General features: G+C 45.0%; 15 non-coding genes across 15 annotated transcripts; all 15 read left to right on the top strand.

Annotated features, from left to right (window-relative positions):
- Positions 1–381: 381 nt before the first annotated feature.
- LOC141180162 (U2 spliceosomal RNA) lies at positions 382–572 on the top strand. The gene has a single exon (XR_012255935.1). It is a non-coding gene; the product is annotated as a U2 spliceosomal RNA (small nuclear RNA).
- Positions 573–1,687: 1,115 nt separating this feature from the next.
- LOC141180161 (U2 spliceosomal RNA) lies at positions 1,688–1,878 on the top strand. The gene has a single exon (XR_012255934.1). It is a non-coding gene; the product is annotated as a U2 spliceosomal RNA (small nuclear RNA).
- Positions 1,879–2,993: 1,115 nt separating this feature from the next.
- On the top strand, positions 2,994–3,184 carry LOC141180160 (U2 spliceosomal RNA). The gene has a single exon (XR_012255933.1). It is a non-coding gene; the product is annotated as a U2 spliceosomal RNA (small nuclear RNA).
- Positions 3,185–4,299: 1,115 nt separating this feature from the next.
- Positions 4,300–4,490, top strand: LOC141180159 (U2 spliceosomal RNA). Its single transcript, XR_012255932.1, has one exon. It is a non-coding gene; the product is annotated as a U2 spliceosomal RNA (small nuclear RNA).
- Positions 4,491–5,605: 1,115 nt separating this feature from the next.
- Positions 5,606–5,796, top strand: LOC141179593 (U2 spliceosomal RNA). The gene has a single exon (XR_012255593.1). It is a non-coding gene; the product is annotated as a U2 spliceosomal RNA (small nuclear RNA).
- Positions 5,797–6,911: 1,115 nt separating this feature from the next.
- LOC141180157 (U2 spliceosomal RNA) lies at positions 6,912–7,102 on the top strand. Its single transcript, XR_012255930.1, has one exon. It is a non-coding gene; the product is annotated as a U2 spliceosomal RNA (small nuclear RNA).
- A 1,115-nt stretch (positions 7,103–8,217) lies between these two features.
- On the top strand, positions 8,218–8,408 carry LOC141180156 (U2 spliceosomal RNA). Its single transcript, XR_012255929.1, has one exon. It is a non-coding gene; the product is annotated as a U2 spliceosomal RNA (small nuclear RNA).
- Positions 8,409–9,523: 1,115 nt separating this feature from the next.
- On the top strand, positions 9,524–9,714 carry LOC141179440 (U2 spliceosomal RNA). The gene has a single exon (XR_012255455.1). It is a non-coding gene; the product is annotated as a U2 spliceosomal RNA (small nuclear RNA).
- A 1,115-nt stretch (positions 9,715–10,829) lies between these two features.
- LOC141180155 (U2 spliceosomal RNA) lies at positions 10,830–11,020 on the top strand. The gene has a single exon (XR_012255928.1). It is a non-coding gene; the product is annotated as a U2 spliceosomal RNA (small nuclear RNA).
- Positions 11,021–12,135: 1,115 nt separating this feature from the next.
- LOC141180154 (U2 spliceosomal RNA) lies at positions 12,136–12,326 on the top strand. The gene has a single exon (XR_012255927.1). It is a non-coding gene; the product is annotated as a U2 spliceosomal RNA (small nuclear RNA).
- Positions 12,327–13,441: 1,115 nt separating this feature from the next.
- On the top strand, positions 13,442–13,632 carry LOC141179517 (U2 spliceosomal RNA). The gene has a single exon (XR_012255525.1). It is a non-coding gene; the product is annotated as a U2 spliceosomal RNA (small nuclear RNA).
- Positions 13,633–14,747: 1,115 nt separating this feature from the next.
- On the top strand, positions 14,748–14,938 carry LOC141179527 (U2 spliceosomal RNA). Its single transcript, XR_012255534.1, has one exon. It is a non-coding gene; the product is annotated as a U2 spliceosomal RNA (small nuclear RNA).
- A 1,115-nt stretch (positions 14,939–16,053) lies between these two features.
- LOC141179405 (U2 spliceosomal RNA) lies at positions 16,054–16,244 on the top strand. Its single transcript, XR_012255423.1, has one exon. It is a non-coding gene; the product is annotated as a U2 spliceosomal RNA (small nuclear RNA).
- Positions 16,245–17,358: 1,114 nt separating this feature from the next.
- On the top strand, positions 17,359–17,549 carry LOC141180153 (U2 spliceosomal RNA). Its single transcript, XR_012255926.1, has one exon. It is a non-coding gene; the product is annotated as a U2 spliceosomal RNA (small nuclear RNA).
- A 1,109-nt stretch (positions 17,550–18,658) lies between these two features.
- LOC141179404 (U2 spliceosomal RNA) lies at positions 18,659–18,849 on the top strand. Its single transcript, XR_012255422.1, has one exon. It is a non-coding gene; the product is annotated as a U2 spliceosomal RNA (small nuclear RNA).
- Positions 18,850–19,639: the final 790 nt, after the last annotated feature.

Below are 19,639 nucleotides of genomic sequence, written 5' to 3'. Positions count from 1 at the left end.
TGCACAGCAGCAGCCACCTTCAGTCTGCTGCTGGACAGCCAGCAGCAGCAGCAGCAGGAGAGGTATGTAATCAGGAGCCCTCCTGCTAAGGGTAGACAGCTGCTCGTTCCACCCCACCCCCCGCCTTAATTGGTTCTCCTCCCTTCCAACGGTGTTGAGGCGGGTGGGAACAGCAGGGGGTGAAGGTGCTGTGTTTAAAGAGGTGGAGTTATGCAGATCTAAAACGCGTGGATTGCAGCAGCAGCAAGCCGAAAAGTGCAGGCATGTAAGGGATCTAGAGGTTGACAACATGTCTTCTTAACGGGAGTCCAGGAGCTCATCTCCACAAATGGACTTTTCAGGATCCTTGGGTGGCTCCGTAGTTTGAAACCAATTCTGGTTATCGCTTCTCGGCCTTTTGGCTAAGATCAAGTGTAGTATCTGTTCTTATCAGTTTAATATCTGATACGTCCCCTATCTGGGGACCATATATTAAATGGATTTTTAGAACAGGGAGATGGAAAAAGAGCTTGCTCTGTCCACTCCACGCATTGACCTGGTATTGCAGTATCTCCAGGACCGGTGCACCCCTTCTTTAATGCAGTTTCTAAAATCAGAAAGAATTGAATTCAATGTTTTTTGTTCATTTTGCTTGTTTGTCGGATTTTGGGATGGACTCTTTGGCTTTGCTTTTCTTCTCCTCATTGGATTTTTCATGTTCAAAGTTGCAGAAGCCAGATTACAAGCTCATTTTGGTTCAACTTCAGCAACTGTGCATTGCATTGCCATGTAATGTGATGCAATGCTATCTTTCTAGCTCTCCCTTTTTACTTCCTTTTGGATAAACAGACATATTAGGCAAGCATTTTGGAGCTTTCACCTAAATAACTACAGGTGGTGAGATAAGCTGCACAATATAATTGACCTTTCAGTATATTGTTGCACACACACCATCTATTTAGCAAATGCCCTTGTTATCAACAGCAGCCTTTTAAACTCACCTGAGCTAACAGGTATGTGCGCTGGTTACTCTGCTGCGCTTAAAATTTCTTTTTTGGTTTGCTACAATGCCTTTTCTGAAACATTGTCTCCCTCTGCTGGAACACTGACTTCTTTCATTTAATGCCTGCAGACTATAAAAGAGAACCCAACCCAAAAAGTTTGGTTGATTAGTCTGTGGCATTCTGTTAAACTGTTGCTTATGGCGGTCTCTGTGAGCTTCTCAGCGACATTCAGCCAGCCAGGTATCCTGCCTGCAGTAGATGGAATGTGGCAATGGAACGCTGGCTGCGCGTGTCATAATAGGCTCTGAGCCTTTATATACCTGTGCACAGCAGCAGCCACCTTCAGTCTGCTGCTGGACAGCCAGCAGCAGCAGCAGCAGGAGAGGTATGTAATCAGGAGCCCTCCTGCTAAGGGTAGACAGCTGCTCGTTCCACCCCACCCCCCGCCTTAATTGGTTCTCCTCCCTTCCAACGGTGTTGAGGCGGGTGGGAACAGCAGGGGGTGAAGGTGCTGTGTTTAAAGAGGTGGAGTTATGCAGATCTAAAACGCGTGGATTGCAGCAGCAGCAAGCCGAAAAGTGCAGGCATGTAAGGGATCTAGAGGTTGACAACATGTCTTCTTAACGGGAGTCCAGGAGCTCATCTCCACAAATGGACTTTTCAGGATCCTTGGGTGGCTCCGTAGTTTGAAACCAATTCTGGTTATCGCTTCTCGGCCTTTTGGCTAAGATCAAGTGTAGTATCTGTTCTTATCAGTTTAATATCTGATACGTCCCCTATCTGGGGACCATATATTAAATGGATTTTTAGAACAGGGAGATGGAAAAAGAGCTTGCTCTGTCCACTCCACGCATTGACCTGGTATTGCAGTATCTCCAGGACCGGTGCACCCCTTCTTTAATGCAGTTTCTAAAATCAGAAAGAATTGAATTCAATGTTTTTTGTTCATTTTGCTTGTTTGTCGGATTTTGGGATGGACTCTTTGGCTTTGCTTTTCTTCTCCTCATTGGATTTTTCATGTTCAAAGTTGCAGAAGCCAGATTACAAGCTCATTTTGGTTCAACTTCAGCAACTGTGCATTGCATTGCCATGTAATGTGATGCAATGCTATCTTTCTAGCTCTCCCTTTTTACTTCCTTTTGGATAAACAGACATATTAGGCAAGCATTTTGGAGCTTTCACCTAAATAACTACAGGTGGTGAGATAAGCTGCACAATATAATTGACCTTTCAGTATATTGTTGCACACACACCATCTATTTAGCAAATGCCCTTGTTATCAACAGCAGCCTTTTAAACTCACCTGAGCTAACAGGTATGTGCGCTGGTTACTCTGCTGCGCTTAAAATTTCTTTTTTGGTTTGCTACAATGCCTTTTCTGAAACGTTGTCTCCCTCTGCTGGAACACTGACTTCTTTCATTTAATGCCTGCAGACTATAAAAGAGAACCCAACCCAAAAAGTTTGGTTGATTAGTCTGTGGCATTCTGTTAAACTGTTGCTTATGGCGGTCTCTGTGAGCTTCTCAGCGACATTCAGCCAGCCAGGTATCCTGCCTGCAGTAGATGGAATGTGGCAATGGAACGCTGGCTGCGCGTGTCATAATAGGCTCTGAGCCTTTATATACCTGTGCACAGCAGCAGCCACCTTCAGTCTGCTGCTGGACAGCCAGCAGCAGCAGCAGCAGGAGAGGTATGTAATCAGGAGCCCTCCTGCTAAGGGTAGACAGCTGCTCGTTCCACCCCACCCCCTGCCTTAATTGGTTCTCCTCCCTTCCAACGGTGTTGAGGCGGGTGGGAACAGCAGGGGGTGAAGGTGCTGTGTTTAAAGAGGTGGAGTTATGCAGATCTAAAACCCGTGGATTGCAGCAGCAGCAAGCCGAAAAGTGCAGGCATGTAAGGGATCTAGAGGTTGACAACATGTCTTCTTAACGGGAGTCCAGGAGCTCATCTCCACAAATGGACTTTTCAGGATCCTTGGGTGGCTCCGTAGTTTGAAACCAATTCTGGTTATCGCTTCTCGGCCTTTTGGCTAAGATCAAGTGTAGTATCTGTTCTTATCAGTTTAATATCTGATACGTCCCCTATCTGGGGACCATATATTAAATGGATTTTTAGAACAGGGAGATGGAAAAAGAGCTTGCTCTGTCCACTCCACGCATTGACCTGGTATTGCAGTATCTCCAGGACCGGTGCACCCCTTCTTTAATGCAGTTTCTAAAATCAGAAAGAATTGAATTCAATGTTTTTTGTTCATTTTGCTTGTTTGTCGGATTTTGGGATGGACTCTTTGGCTTTGCTTTTCTTCTCCTCATTGGATTTTTCATGTTCAAAGTTGCAGAAGCCAGATTACAAGCTCATTTTGGTTCAACTTCAGCAACTGTGCATTGCATTGCCATGTAATGTGATGCAATGCTATCTTTCTAGCTCTCCCTTTTTACTTCCTTTTGGATAAACAGACATATTAGGCAAGCATTTTGGAGCTTTCACCTAAATAACTACAGGTGGTGAGATAAGCTGCACAATATAATTGACCTTTCAGTATATTGTTGCACACACACCATCTATTTAGCAAATGCCCTTGTTATCAACAGCAGCCTTTTAAACTCACCTGAGCTAACAGGTATGTGCGCTGGTTACTCTGCTGCGCTTAAAATTTCTTTTTTGGTTTGCTACAATGCCTTTTCTGAAACGTTGTCTCCCTCTGCTGGAACACTGACTTCTTTCATTTAATGCCTGCAGACTATAAAAGAGAACCCAACCCAAAAAGTTTGGTTGATTAGTCTGTGGCATTCTGTTAAACTGTTGCTTATGGCGGTCTCTGTGAGCTTCTCAGCGACATTCAGCCAGCCAGGTATCCTGCCTGCAGTAGATGGAATGTGGCAATGGAACGCTGGCTGCGCGTGTCATAATAGGCTCTGAGCCTTTATATACCTGTGCACAGCAGCAGCCACCTTCAGTCTGCTGCTGGACAGCCAGCAGCAGCAGCAGCAGGAGAGGTATGTAATCAGGAGCCCTCCTGCTAAGGGTAGACAGCTGCTCGTTCCACCCCACCCCCCGCCTTAATTGGTTCTCCTCCCTTCCAACGGTGTTGAGGCGGGTGGGAACAGCAGGGGGTGAAGGTGCTGTGTTTAAAGAGGTGGAGTTATGCAGATCTAAAACCCGTGGATTGCAGCAGCAGCAAGCCGAAAAGTGCAGGCATGTAAGGGATCTAGAGGTTGACAACATGTCTTCTTAACGGGAGTCCAGGAGCTCATCTCCACAAATGGACTTTTCAGGATCCTTGGGTGGCTCCGTAGTTTGAAACCAATTCTGGTTATCGCTTCTCGGCCTTTTGGCTAAGATCAAGTGTAGTATCTGTTCTTATCAGTTTAATATCTGATACGTCCCCTATCTGGGGACCATATATTAAATGGATTTTTAGAACAGGGAGATGGAAAAAGAGCTTGCTCTGTCCACTCCACGCATTGACCTGGTATTGCAGTATCTCCAGGACCGGTGCACCCCTTCTTTAATGCAGTTTCTAAAATCAGAAAGAATTGAATTCAATGTTTTTTGTTCATTTTGCTTGTTTGTCGGATTTTGGGATGGACTCTTTGGCTTTGCTTTTCTTCTCCTCATTGGATTTTTCATGTTCAAAGTTGCAGAAGCCAGATTACAAGCTCATTTTGGTTCAACTTCAGCAACTGTGCATTGCATTGCCATGTAATGTGATGCAATGCTATCTTTCTAGCTCTCCCTTTTTACTTCCTTTTGGATAAACAGACATATTAGGCAAGCATTTTGGAGCTTTCACCTAAATAACTACAGGTGGTGAGATAAGCTGCACAATATAATTGACCTTTCAGTATATTGTTGCACACACACCATCTATTTAGCAAATGCCCTTGTTTTCAACAGCAGCCTTTTAAACTCACCTGAGCTAACAGGTATGTGCGCTGGTTACTCTGCTGCGCTTAAAATTTCTTTTTTGGTTTGCTACAATGCCTTTTCTGAAACATTGTCTCCCTCTGCTGGAACACTGACTTCTTTCATTTAATGCCTGCAGACTATAAAAGAGAACCCAACCCAAAAAGTTTGGTTGATTAGTCTGTGGCATTCTGTTAAACTGTTGCTTATGGCGGTCTCTGTGAGCTTCTCAGCGACATTCAGCCAGCCAGGTATCCTGCCTGCAGTAGATGGAATGTGGCAATGGAACGCTGGCTGCGCGTGTCATAATAGGCTCTGAGCCTTTATATACCTGTGCACAGCAGCAGCCACCTTCAGTCTGCTGCTGGACAGCCAGCAGCAGCAGCAGCAGGAGAGGTATGTAATCAGGAGCCCTCCTGCTAAGGGTAGACAGCTGCTCGTTCCACCCCACCCCCCGCCTTAATTGGTTCTCCTCCCTTCCAACGGTGTTGAGGCGGGTGGGAACAGCAGGGGGTGAAGGTGCTGTGTTTAAAGAGGTGGAGTTATGCAGATCTAAAACGCGTGGATTGCAGCAGCAGCAAGCCGAAAAGTGCAGGCATGTAAGGGATCTAGAGGTTGACAACATGTCTTCTTAACGGGAGTCCAGGAGCTCATCTCCACAAATGGACTTTTCAGGATCCTTGGGTGGCTCCGTAGTTTGAAACCAATTCTGGTTATCGCTTCTCGGTCTTTTGGCTAAGATCAAGTGTAGTATCTGTTCTTATCAGTTTAATATCTGATACGTCCCCTATCTGGGGACCATATATTAAATGGATTTTTAGAACAGGGAGATGGAAAAAGAGCTTGCTCTGTCCACTCCACGCATTGACCTGGTATTGCAGTATCTCCAGGACCGGTGCACCCCTTCTTTAATGCAGTTTCTAAAATCAGAAAGAATTGAATTCAATGTTTTTTGTTCATTTTGCTTGTTTGTCGGATTTTGGGATGGACTCTTTGGCTTTGCTTTTCTTCTCCTCATTGGATTTTTCATGTTCAAAGTTGCAGAAGCCAGATTACAAGCTCATTTTGGTTCAACTTCAGCAACTGTGCATTGCATTGCCATGTAATGTGATGCAATGCTATCTTTCTAGCTCTCCCTTTTTACTTCCTTTTGGATAAACAGACATATTAGGCAAGCATTTTGGAGCTTTCACCTAAATAACTACAGGTGGTGAGATAAGCTGCACAATATAATTGACCTTTCAGTATATTGTTGCACACACACCATCTATTTAGCAAATGCCCTTGTTATCAACAGCAGCCTTTTAAACTCACCTGAGCTAACAGGTATGTGCGCTGGTTACTCTGCTGCGCTTAAAATTTCTTTTTTGGTTTGCTACAATGCCTTTTCTGAAACGTTGTCTCCCTCTGCTGGAACACTGACTTCTTTCATTTAATGCCTGCAGACTATAAAAGAGAACCCAACCCAAAAAGTTTGGTTGATTAGTCTGTGGCATTCTGTTAAACTGTTGCTTATGGCGGTCTCTGTGAGCTTCTCAGCGACATTCAGCCAGCCAGGTATCCTGCCTGCAGTAGATGGAATGTGGCAATGGAACGCTGGCTGCGCGTGTCATAATAGGCTCTGAGCCTTTATATACCTGTGCACAGCAGCAGCCACCTTCAGTCTGCTGCTGGACAGCCAGCAGCAGCAGCAGCAGGAGAGGTATGTAATCAGGAGCCCTCCTGCTAAGGGTAGACAGTTGCTCGTTCCACCCCACCCCCTGCCTTAATTGGTTCTCCTCCCTTCCAACGGTGTTGAGGCGGGTGGGAACAGCAGGGGGTGAAGGTGCTGTGTTTAAAGAGGTGGAGTTATGCAGATCTAAAACGCGTGGATTGCAGCAGCAGCAAGCCGAAAAGTGCAGGCATGTAAGGGATCTAGAGGTTGACAACATGTCTTCTTAACGGGAGTCCAGGAGCTCATCTCCACAAATGGACTTTTCAGGATCCTTGGGTGGCTCCGTAGTTTGAAACCAATTCTGGTTATCGCTTCTCGGCCTTTTGGCTAAGATCAAGTGTAGTATCTGTTCTTATCAGTTTAATATCTGATACGTCCCCTATCTGGGGACCATATATTAAATGGATTTTTAGAACAGGGAGATGGAAAAAGAGCTTGCTCTGTCCACTCCACGCATTGACCTGGTATTGCAGTATCTCCAGGACCGGTGCACCCCTTCTTTAATGCAGTTTCTAAAATCAGAAAGAATTGAATTCAATGTTTTTTGTTCATTTTGCTTGTTTGTCGGATTTTGGGATGGACTCTTTGGCTTTGCTTTTCTTCTCCTCATTGGATTTTTCATGTTCAAAGTTGCAGAAGCCAGATTACAAGCTCATTTTGGTTCAACTTCAGCAACTGTGCATTGCATTGCCATGTAATGTGATGCAATGCTATCTTTCTAGCTCTCCCTTTTTACTTCCTTTTGGATAAACAGACATATTAGGCAAGCATTTTGGAGCTTTCACCTAAATAACTACAGGTGGTGAGATAAGCTGCACAATATAATTGACCTTTCAGTATATTGTTGCACACACACCATCTATTTAGCAAATGCCCTTGTTATCAACAGCAGCCTTTTAAACTCACCTGAGCTAACAGGTATGTGCGCTGGTTACTCTGCTGCGCTTAAAATTTCTTTTTTGGTTTGCTACAATGCCTTTTCTGAAACGTTGTCTCCCTCTGCTGGAACACTGACTTCTTTCATTTAATGCCTGCAGACTATAAAAGAGAACCCAACCCAAAAAGTTTGGTTGATTAGTCTGTGGCATTCTGTTAAACTGTTGCTTATGGCGGTCTCTGTGAGCTTCTCAGCGACATTCAGCCAGCCAGGTATCCTGCCTGCAGTAGATGGAATGTGGCAATGGAACGCTGGCTGCGCGTGTCATAATAGGCTCTGAGCCTTTATATACCTGTGCACAGCAGCAGCCACCTTCAGTCTGCTGCTGGACAGCCAGCAGCAGCAGCAGCAGGAGAGGTATGTAATCAGGAGCCCTCCTGCTAAGGGTAGACAGCTGCTCGTTCCACCCCACCCCCTGCCTTAATTGGTTCTCCTCCCTTCCAACGGTGTTGAGGCGGGTGGGAACAGCAGGGGGTGAAGGTGCTGGGTTTAAAGAGGTGGAGTTATGCAGATCTAAAACCCGTGGATTGCAGCAGCAGCAAGCCGAAAAGTGCAGGCATGTAAGGGATCTAGAGGTTGACAACATGTCTTCTTAACGGGAGTCCAGGAGCTCATCTCCACAAATGGACTTTTCAGGATCCTTGGGTGGCTCCGTAGTTTGAAACCAATTCTGGTTATCGCTTCTCGGCCTTTTGGCTAAGATCAAGTGTAGTATCTGTTCTTATCAGTTTAATATCTGATACGTCCCCTATCTGGGGACCATATATTAAATGGATTTTTAGAACAGGGAGATGGAAAAAGAGCTTGCTCTGTCCACTCCACGCATTGACCTGGTATTGCAGTATCTCCAGGACCGGTGCACCCCTTCTTTAATGCAGTTTCTAAAATCAGAAAGAATTGAATTCAATGTTTTTTGTTCATTTTGCTTGTTTGTCGGATTTTGGGATGGACTCTTTGGCTTTGCTTTTCTTCTCCTCATTGGATTTTTCATGTTCAAAGTTGCAGAAGCCAGATTACAAGCTCATTTTGGTTCAACTTCAGCAACTGTGCATTGCATTGCCATGTAATGTGATGCAATGCTATCTTTCTAGCTCTCCCTTTTTACTTCCTTTTGGATAAACAGACATATTAGGCAAGCATTTTGGAGCTTTCACCTAAATAACTACAGGTGGTGAGATAAGCTGCACAATATAATTGACCTTTCAGTATATTGTTGCACACACACCATCTATTTAGCAAATGCCCTTGTTATCAACAGCAGCCTTTTAAACTCACCTGAGCTAACAGGTAAGTGCGCTGGTTACTCTGCTGCGCTTAAAATTTCTTTTTTGGTTTGCTACAATGCCTTTTCTGAAACGTTGTCTCCCTCTGCTGGAACACTGACTTCTTTCATTTAATGCCTGCAGACTATAAAAGAGAACCCAACCCAAAAAGTTTGGTTGATTAGTCTGTGGCATTCTGTTAAACTGTTGCTTATGGCGGTCTCTGTGAGCTTCTCAGCGACATTCAGCCAGCCAGGTATCCTGCCTGCAGTAGATGGAATGTGGCAATGGAACGCTGGCTGCGCGTGTCATAATAGGCTCTGAGCCTTTATATACCTGTGCACAGCAGCAGCCACCTTCAGTCTGCTGCTGGACAGCCAGCAGCAGCAGCAGCAGGAGAGGTATGTAATCAGGAGCCCTCCTGCTAAGGGTAGACAGCTGCTCGTTCCACCCCACCCCCCGCCTTAATTGGTTCTCCTCCCTTCCAACGGTGTTGAGGCGGGTGGGAACAGCAGGGGGTGAAGGTGCTGTGTTTAAAGAGGTGGAGTTATGCAGATCTAAAACCCGTGGATTGCAGCAGCAGCAAGCCGAAAAGTGCAGGCATGTAAGGGATCTAGAGGTTGACAACATGTCTTCTTAACGGGAGTCCAGGAGCTCATCTCCACAAATGGACTTTTCAGGATCCTTGGGTGGCTCCGTAGTTTGAAACCAATTCTGGTTATCGCTTCTCGGCCTTTTGGCTAAGATCAAGTGTAGTATCTGTTCTTATCAGTTTAATATCTGATACGTTCCCTATCTGGGGACCATATATTAAATGGATTTTTAGAACAGGGAGATGGAAAAAGAGCTTGCTCTGTCCACTCCACGCATTGACCTGGTATTGCAGTATCTCCAGGACCGGTGCACCCCTTCTTTAATGCAGTTTCTAAAATCAGAAAGAATTGAATTCAATGTTTTTTGTTCATTTTGCTTGTTTGTCGGATTTTGGGATGGACTCTTTGGCTTTGCTTTTCTTCTCCTCATTGGATTTTTCATGTTCAAAGTTGCAGAAGCCAGATTACAAGCTCATTTTGGTTCAACTTCAGCAACTGTGCATTGCATTGCCATGTAATGTGATGCAATGCTATCTTTCTAGCTCTCCCTTTTTACTTCCTTTTGGATAAACAGACATATTAGGCAAGCATTTTGGAGCTTTCACCTAAATAACTACAGGTGGTGAGATAAGCTGCACAATATAATTGACCTTTCAGTATATTGTTGCACACACACCATCTATTTAGCAAATGCCCTTGTTATCAACAGCAGCCTTTTAAACTCACCTGAGCTAACAGGTATGTGCGCTGGTTACTCTGCTGCGCTTAAAATTTATTTTTTGGTTTGCTACAATGCCTTTTCTGAAACGTTGTCTCCCTCTGCTGGAACACTGACTTCTTTCATTTAATGCCTGCAGACTATAAAAGAGAACCCAACCCAAAAAGTTTGGTTGATTAGTCTGTGGCATTCTGTTAAACTGTTGCTTATGGCGGTCTCTGTGAGCTTCTCAGCGACATTCAGCCAGCCAGGTATCCTGCCTGCAGTAGATGGAATGTGGCAATGGAACGCTGGCTGCGCGTGTCATAATAGGCTCTGAGCCTTTATATACCTGTGCACAGCAGCAGCCACCTTCAGTCTGCTGCTGGACAGCCAGCAGCAGCAGCAGCAGGAGAGGTATGTAATCAGGAGCCCTCCTGCTAAGGGTAGACAGCTGCTCGTTCCACCCCACCCCCCGCCTTAATTGGTTCTCCTCCCTTCCAACGGTGTTGAGGCGGGTGGGAACAGCAGGGGGTGAAGGTGCTGTGTTTAAAGAGGTGGAGTTATGCAGATCTAAAACGCGTGGATTGCAGCAGCAGCAAGCCGAAAAGTGCAGGCATGTAAGGGATCTAGAGGTTGACAACATGTCTTCTTAACGGGAGTCCAGGAGCTCATCTCCACAAATGGACTTTTCAGGATCCTTGGGTGGCTCCGTAGTTTGAAACCAATTCTGGTTATCGCTTCTCGGCCTTTTGGCTAAGATCAAGTGTAGTATCTGTTCTTATCAGTTTAATATCTGATACGTCCCCTATCTGGGGACCATATATTAAATGGATTTTTAGAACAGGGAGATGGAAAAAGAGCTTGCTCTGTCCACTCCACGCATTGACCTGGTATTGCAGTATCTCCAGGACCGGTGCACCCCTTCTTTAATGCAGTTTCTAAAATCAGAAAGAATTGAATTCAATGTTTTTTGTTCATGTTGCTTGTTTGTCGGATTTTGGGATGGACTCTTTGGCTTTGCTTTTCTTCTCCTCATTGGATTTTTCATGTTCAAAGTTGCAGAAGCCAGATTACAAGCTCATTTTGGTTCAACTTCAGCAACTGTGCATTGCATTGCCATGTAATGTGATGCAATGCTGTCTTTCTAGCTCTCCCTTTTTACTTCCTTTTGGATAAACAGACATATTAGGCAAGCATTTTGGAGCTTTCACCTAAATAACTACAGGTGGTGAGATAAGCTGCACAATATAATTGACCTTTCAGTATATTGTTGCACACACACCATCTATTTAGCAAATGCCCTTGTTATCAACAGCAGCCTTTTAAACTCACCTGAGCTAACAGGTATGTGCGCTGGTTACTCTGCTGCGCTTAAAATTTCTTTTTTGGTTTGCTACAATGCCTTTTCTGAAACGTTGTCTCCCTCTGCTGGAACACTGACTTCTTTCATTTAATGCCTGCAGACTATAAAAGAGAACCCAACCCAAAAAGTTTGGTTGATTAGTCTGTGGCATTCTGTTAAACTGTTGCTTATGGCGGTCTCTGTGAGCTTCTCAGCGACATTCAGCCAGCCAGGTATCCTGCCTGCAGTAGATGGAATGTGGCAATGGAACGCTGGCTGCGCGTGTCATAATAGGCTCTGAGCCTTTATATACCTGTGCACAGCAGCAGCCACCTTCAGTCTGCTGCTGGACAGCCAGCAGCAGCAGCAGCAGGAGAGGTATGTAATCAGGAGCCCTCCTGCTAAGGGTAGACAGCTGCTCGTTCCACCCCACCCCCCGCCTTAATTGGTTCTCCTCCCTTCCAACGGTGTTGAGGCAGGTGGGAACAGCAGGGGGTGAAGGTGCTGTGTTTAAAGAGGTGGAGTTATGCAGATCTAAAACGCGTGGATTGCAGCAGCAGCAAGCCGAAAAGTGCAGGCATGTAAGGGATCTAGAGGTTGACAACATGTCTTCTTAACGGGAGTCCAGGAGCTCATCTCCACAAATGGACTTTTCAGGATCCTTGGGTGGCTCCGTAGTTTGAAACCAATTCTGGTTATCGCTTCTCGGCCTTTTGGCTAAGATCAAGTGTAGTATCTGTTCTTATCAGTTTAATATCTGATACGTCCCCTATCTGGGGACCATATATTAAATGGATTTTTAGAACAGGGAGATGGAAAAAGAGCTTGCTCTGTCCACTCCACGCATTGACCTGGTATTGCAGTATCTCCAGGACCGGTGCACCCCTTCTTTAATGCAGTTTCTAAAATCAGAAAGAATTGAATTCATTGTTTTTTGTTCATTTTGCTTGCTTGTCGGATTTTGGGATGGACTCTTTGGCTTTGCTTTTCTTCTCCTCATTGGATTTTTCATGTTCAAAGTTGCAGAAGCCAGATTACAAGCTCATTTTGGTTCAACTTCAGCAACTGTGCATTGCATTGCCATGTAATGTGATGCAATGCTATCTTTCTAGCTCTCCCTTTTTACTTCCTTTTGGATAAACAGACATATTAGGCAAGCATTTTGGAGCTTTCACCTAAATAACTACAGGTGGTGAGATAAGCTGCACAATATAATTGACCTTTCAGTATATTGTTGCACACACGCCATCTATTTAGCAAATGCCCTTGTTATCAACAGCAGCCTTTTAAACTCACCTGAGCTAACAGGTATGTGCGCTGGTCACTCTGCTGCGCTTAAAATTTCTTTTTTGGTTTGCTACAATGCCTTTTCTGAAACGTTGTCTCCCTCTGCTGGAACACTGACTTCTTTCATTTAATGCCTGCAGACTATAAAAGAGAACCCAACCCAAAAAGTTTGGTTGATTAGTCTGTGGCATTCTGTTAAACTGTTGCTTATGGCGGTCTCTGTGAGCTTCTCAGCGACATTCAGCCAGCCAGGTATCCTGCCTGCAGTAGATGGAATGTGGCAATGGAACGCTGGCTGCGCGTGTCATAATAGGCTCTGAGCCTTTATATACCTGTGCACAGCAGCAGCCACCTTCAGTCTGCTGCTGGACAGCCAGCAGCAGCAGCAGCAGGAGAGGTATGTAATCAGGAGCCCTCCTGCTAAGGGTAGACAGCTGCTCGTTCCACCCCACCCCCCGCCTTAATTGGTTCTCCTCCCTTCCAACGGTGTTGAGGCGGGTGGGAACAGCAGGGGGTGAAGGTGCTGTGTTTAAAGAGGTGGAGTTATGCAGATCTAAAACGCGTGGATTGCAGCAGCAGCAAGCCGAAAAGTGCAGGCATGTAAGGGATCTAGAGGTTGACAACATGTCTTCTTAACGGGAGTCCAGGAGCTCATCTCCACAAATGGACTTTTCAGGATCCTTGGGTGGCTCCGTAGTTTGAAACCAATTCTGGTTATCGCTTCTCGGCCTTTTGGCTAAGATCAAGTGTAGTATCTGTTCTTATCAGTTTAATATCTGATACGTCCCCTATCTGGGGATCACATATTAAATGGATTTTTAGAACAGGGAGATGGAAAAAGAGCTTGCTCTGTCCACTCCACGCATTGACCTGGTATTGCAGTATCTCCAGGACCGGTGCACCCCTTCTTTAATGCAGTTTCTAAAATCAGAAAGAATTGAATTCAATGTTTTTTGTTCATTTTGCTTGTTTGTCGGATTTTGGGATGGACTCTTTGGCTTTGCTTTTCTTCTCCTCATTGGATTTTTCATGTTCAAAGTTGCAGAAGCCAGATTACAAGCTCATTTTGGTTCAACTTCAGCAACTGTGCATTGCATTGCCATGTAATGTGATGCAATGCTATCTTTCTAGCTCTCCCTTTTTACTTCCTTTTGGATAAACAGACATATTAGGCAAGCATTTTGGAGCTTTCACCTAAATAACTACAGGTGGTGAGATAAGCTGCACAATATAATTGACCTTTCAGTATATTGTTGCACACACACCATCTATTTAGCAAATGCCCTTGTTATCAACAGCAGCCTTTTAAACTCACCTGAGCTAACAGGTATGTGCGCTGGTTACTCTGCTGCGCTTAAAATTTCTTTTTTGGTTTGCTACAATGCCTTTTCTGAAACGTTGTCTCCCTCTGCTGGAACACTGACTTCTTTCATTTAATGCCTGCAGACTATAAAAGAGAACCCAACCCAAAAAGTTTGGTTGATTAGTCTGTGGCATTCTGTTAAACTGTTGCTTATGGCGGTCTCTGTGAGCTTCTCAGCGACATTCAGCCAGCCAGGTATCCTGCCTGCAGTAGATGGAATGTGGCAATGGAACGCTGGCTGCGCGTGTCATAATAGGCTCTGAGCCTTTATATACCTGTGCACAGCAGCAGCCACCTTCAGTCTGCTGCTGGACAGCCAGCAGCAGCAGCAGCAGGAGAGGTATGTAATCAGGAGCCCTCCTGCTAAGGGTAGACAGCTGCTCGTTCCACCCCACCCCCCGCCTTAATTGGTTCTCCTCCCTTCCAACGGTGTTGAGGCGGGTGGGAACAGCAGGGGGTGAAGGTGCTGTGTTTAAAGAGGTGGAGTTATGCAGATCTAAAACGCGTGGATTGCAGCAGCAGCAAGCCGAAAAGTGCAGGCATGTAAGGGATCTAGAGGTTGACAACATGTCTTCTTAACGGGAGTCCAGGAGCTCATCTCCACAAATGGACTTTTCAGGATCCTTGGGTGGCTCCGTAGTTTGAAACCAATTCTGGTTATCGCTTCTCGGCCTTTTGGCTAAGATCAAGTGTAGTATCTGTTCTTATCAGTTTAATATCTGATACGTCCCCTATCTGGGGACCATATATTAAATGGATTTTTAGAACAGGGAGATGGAAAAAGAGCTTGCTCTGTCCACTCCACGCATTGACCTGGTATTGCAGTATCTCCATGACCGGTGCACCCCTTCTTTAATGCAGTTTCTAAAATCAGAAAGAATTGAATTCAATGTTTTTTGTTCATTTTGCTTGTTTGTCGGATTTTGGGATGGACTCTTTGGCTTTGCTTTTCTTCTCCTCATTGGATTTTTCATGTTCAAAGTTGCAGAAGCCAGATTACAAGCTCATTTTGGTTCAACTTCAGCAACTGTGCATTGCATTGCCATGTAATGTGATGCAATGCTATCTTTCTAGCTCTCCCTTTTTACTTCCTTTTGGATAAACAGACATATTAGGCAAGCATTTTGGAGCTTTCACCTAAATAACTACAGGTGGTGAGATAAGCTGCACAATATAATTGACCTTTCAGTATATTGTTGCACACACACCATCTATTTAGCAAATGCCCTTGTTATCAACAGCAGCCTTTTAAACTCACCTGAGCTAACAGGTATGTGCGCTGGTTACTCTGCTGCGCTTAAAATTTCTTTTTTGGTTTGCTACAATGCCTTTTCTGAAACGTTGTCTCCCTCTGCTGGAACACTGACTTCTTTCATTTAATGCCTGCAGACTATAAAAGAGAACCCAACCCAAAAAGTTTGGTTGATTAGTCTGTGGCATTCTGTTAAACTGTTGCTTATGGCGGTCTCTGTGAGCTTCTCAGCGACATTCAGCCAGCCAGGTATCCTGCCTGCAGTAGATGGAATGTGGCAATGGAACGCTGGCTGCGCGTGTCATAATAGGCTCTGAGCCTTTATATACCTGTGCACAGCAGCAGCCACCTTCAGTCTGCTGCTGGACAGCCAGCAGCAGCAGCAGCAGGAGAGGTATGTAATCAGGAGCCCTCCTGCTAAGGGTAGACAGCTGCTCGTTCCACCCCACCCCCCGCCTTAATTGGTTCTCCTCCCTTCCAACGGTGTTGAGGCGGGTGGGAACAGCAGGGGGTGAAGGTGCTGTGTTTAAAGAGGTGGAGTTATGCAGATCTAAAACGCGTGGATTGCAGCAGCAGCAAGCCGAAAAGTGCAGGCATGTAAGGGATCTAGAGGTTGACAACATGTCTTCTTAACGGGAGTCCAGGAGCTCATCTCCACAAATGGACTTTTCAGGATCCTTGGGTGGCTCCGTAGTTTGAAACCAATTCTGGTTATTGCTTCTCGGCCTTTTGGCTAAGATCAAGTGTAGTATCTGTTCTTATCAGTTTAATATCTGATACGTCCCCTATCTGGGGACCATATATTAAATGGATTTTTAGAACAGGGAGATGGAAAAAGAGCTTGCTCTGTCCACTCCACGCATTGACCTGGTATTGCAGTATCTCCAGGACCGGTGCACCCCTTCTTTAATGCAGTTTCTAAAATCAGAAAGAATTGAATTCAATGTTTTTTGTTCATTTTGCTTGTTTGTCGGATTTTGGGATGGACTCTTTGGCTTTGCTTTTCTTCTCCTCATTGGATTTTTCATGTTCAAAGTTGCAGAAGCCAGATTACAAGCTCATTTTGGTTCAACTTCAGCAACTGTGCATTGCATTGCCATGTAATGTGATGCAATGCTATCTTTCTAGCTCTCCCTTTTTACTTCCTTTTGGATAAACAGACATATTAGGCAAGCATTTTGGAGCTTTCACCTAAATAACTACAGGTGGTGAGATAAGCTGCACAATATAATTGACCTTTCAGTATATTGTTGCACACACACCATCTATTTAGCAAATGCCCTTGTTATCAACAGCAGCCTTTTAAACTCACCTGAGCTAACAGGTATGTGCGCTGGTTACTCTGCTGCGCTTAAAATTTCTTTTTTGGTTTGCTACAATGCCTTTTCTGAAACGTTGTCTCCCTCTGCTGGAACACTGACTTCTTTCATTTAATGCCTGCAGACTATAAAAGAGAACCCAACCCAAAAGTTTGGTTGATTAGTCTGTGGCATTCTGTTAAACTGTTGCTTATGGCGGTCTCTGTGAGCTTCTCAGCGACATTCAGCCAGCCAGGTATCCTGCCTGCAGTAGATGGAATGTGGCAATGGAACGCTGGCTGCGCGTGTCATAATAGGCTCTGAGCCTTTATATACCTGTGCACAGCAGCAGCCACCTTCAGTCTGCTGCTGGACAGCCAGCAGCAGCAGCAGCAGGAGAGGTATGTAATCAGGAGCCCTCCTGCTAAGGGTAGACAGCTGCTTGTTCCACCCCACCCCCCGCCTTAATTGGTTCTCCTCCCTTCCAACGGTGTTGAGGCGGGTGGGAACAGCAGGGGGTGAAGGTGCTGTGTTTAAAGAGGTGGAGTTATGCAGATCTAAAACGCGTGGATTGCAGCAGCAGCAAGCCGAAAACTGCAGGCATGTAAGGGATCTAGAGGTTGACAACATGTCTTCTTAACGGGAGTCCAGGAGCTCATCTCCACAAATGGACTTTTCAGGATCCTTGGGTGGCTCCGTAGTTTGAAACCAATTCTGGTTATCGCTTCTCGGCCTTTTGGCTAAGATCAAGTGTAGTATCTGTTCTTATCAGTTTAATATCTGATACGTCCCCTATCTGGGGACCATATATTAAATGGATTTTTAGAACAGGGAGATGGAAAAAGAGCTTGCTCTGTCCACTCCACGCATTGACCTGGTATTGCAGTATCTCCAGGACCGGTGCACCCCTTCTTTAATGCAGTTTCTAAAATCAGAAAGAATTGAATTCAATGTTTTTTGTTCATTTTGCTTGTTTGTCGGATTTTGGGATGGACTCTTTGGCTTTGCTTTTCTTCTCCTCATTGGATTTTTCATGTTCAAAGTTGCAGAAGCCAGATTACAAGCTCATTTTGGTTCAACTTCAGCAACTGTGCATTGCATTGCCATGTAATGTGATGCAATGCTATCTTTCTAGCTCTCCCTTTTTACTTCCTTTTGGATAAACAGACATATTAGGCAAGCATTTTGGAGCTTTCACCTAAATAACTACAGGTGGTGAGATAAGCTGCACAATATAATTGACCTTTCAGTATATTGTTGCACACACACCATCTATTTAGCAAATGCCCTTGTTATCAACAGCAGCCTTTTAAACTCACCTGAGCTAACAGGTATGTGCGCTGGTTACTCTGCTGCGCTTAAAATTTCTTTTTTGGTTTGCTACAATGCCTTTTCTGAAACGTTGTCTCCTTCTGCTGGAACACTGACTTCTTTCATTTAATGCCTGCAGACTATAAAAGAGAACCCAACCCAAAAAGTTTGGTTGATTAGTCTGTGGCATTCTGTTAAACTGTTGCTTATGGCGGTCTCTGTGAGCTTCTCAGCGACATTCAGCCAGCCAGGTATCCTGCCTGCAGTAGATGGAATGTGGCAATGGAACGCTGGCTGCGCGTGTCATAATAGGCTCTGAGCCTTTATATACCTGTGCACAGCAGCAGCCACCTTCAGTCTGCTGCTGGACAGCCAGCAGCAGCAGGAGAGGTATGTAATCAGGAGCCCTCCTGCTAAGGGTAGACAGCTGCTCGTTCCACCCCACCCCCCGCCTTAATTGGTTCTCCTCCCTTCCAACGGTGTTGAGGCGGGTGGGAACAGCAGGGGGTGAAGGTGCTGTGTTTAAAGAGGTGGAGTTATGCAGATCTAAAACGCGTGGATTGCAGCAGCAGCAAGCCGAAAAGTGCAGGCATGTAAGGGATCTAGAGGTTGACAACATGTCTTCTTAACGGGAGTCCAGGAGCTCATCTCCACAAATGGACTTTTCAGGATCCTTGGGTGGCTCCGTAGTTTGAAACCAATTCTGGTTATTGCTTCTCGGCCTTTTGGCTAAGATCAAGTGTAGTATCTGTTCTTATCAGTTTAATATCTGATACGTCCCCTATCTGGGGACCATATATTAAATGGATTTTTAGAACAGGGAGATGGAAAAAGAGCTTGCTCTGTCCACTCCACGCATTGACCTGGTATTGCAGTATCTCCAGGACCGGTGCACCCCTTCTTTAATGCAGTTTCTAAAATCAGAAAGAATTGAATTCAATGTTTTTTGTTCATTTTGCTTGTTTGTCGGATTTTGGGATGGACTCTTTGGCTTTGCTTTTCTTCTCCTCATTGGATTTTTCATGTTCAAAGTTGCAGAAGCCAGATTACAAGCTCATTTTGGTTCAACTTCAGCAACTGTGCATTGCATTGCCATGTAATGTGATGCAATGCTATCTTTCTAGCTCTCCCTTTTTACTTCCTTTTGGATAAACAGACATATTAGGCAAGCATTTTGGAGCTTTCACCTAAATAACTACAGGTGGTGAGATAAGCTGCACAATATAATTGACCTTTCAGTATATTGTTGCACACACACCATCTATTTAGCAAATGCCCTTGTTATCAACAGCAGCCTTTTAAACTCACCTGAGCTAACAGGTATGTGCGCTGGTTACTCTGCTGCGCTTAAAATTTCTTTTTTGGTTTGCTACAATGCCTTTTCTGAAACGTTGTCTCCCTCTGCTGGAACACTGACTTCTTTCATTTAATGCCTGCAGACTATAAAAGAGAACCCAACCCAAAAGTTTGGTTGATTAGTCTGTGGCATTCTGTTAAACTGTTGCTTATGGCGGTCTCTGTGAGCTTCTCAGCGACATTCAGCCAGCCAGGTATCCTGCCTGCAGTAGATGGAATGTGGCAATGGAACGCTGGCTGCGCGTGTCATAATAGGCTCTGAGCCTTTATATACCTGTGCACAGCAGCAGCCACCTTCAGTCTGCTGCTGGACAGCCAGCAGCAGCAGCAGCAG

This window comes from Phyllobates terribilis, unplaced genomic scaffold (assembly GCF_046119375.1).
Source record: "Phyllobates terribilis strain yellow unplaced genomic scaffold, ASM4611937v1 Scaffold_30__1_contigs__length_15301838, whole genome shotgun sequence".
NCBI classification, from domain to species: Eukaryota; Metazoa; Chordata; class Amphibia; order Anura; family Dendrobatidae; genus Phyllobates; species Phyllobates terribilis.
Note: the sequence above shows the minus strand (reverse complement) of the source record. Positions and strands in the feature narration are given on the sequence as shown.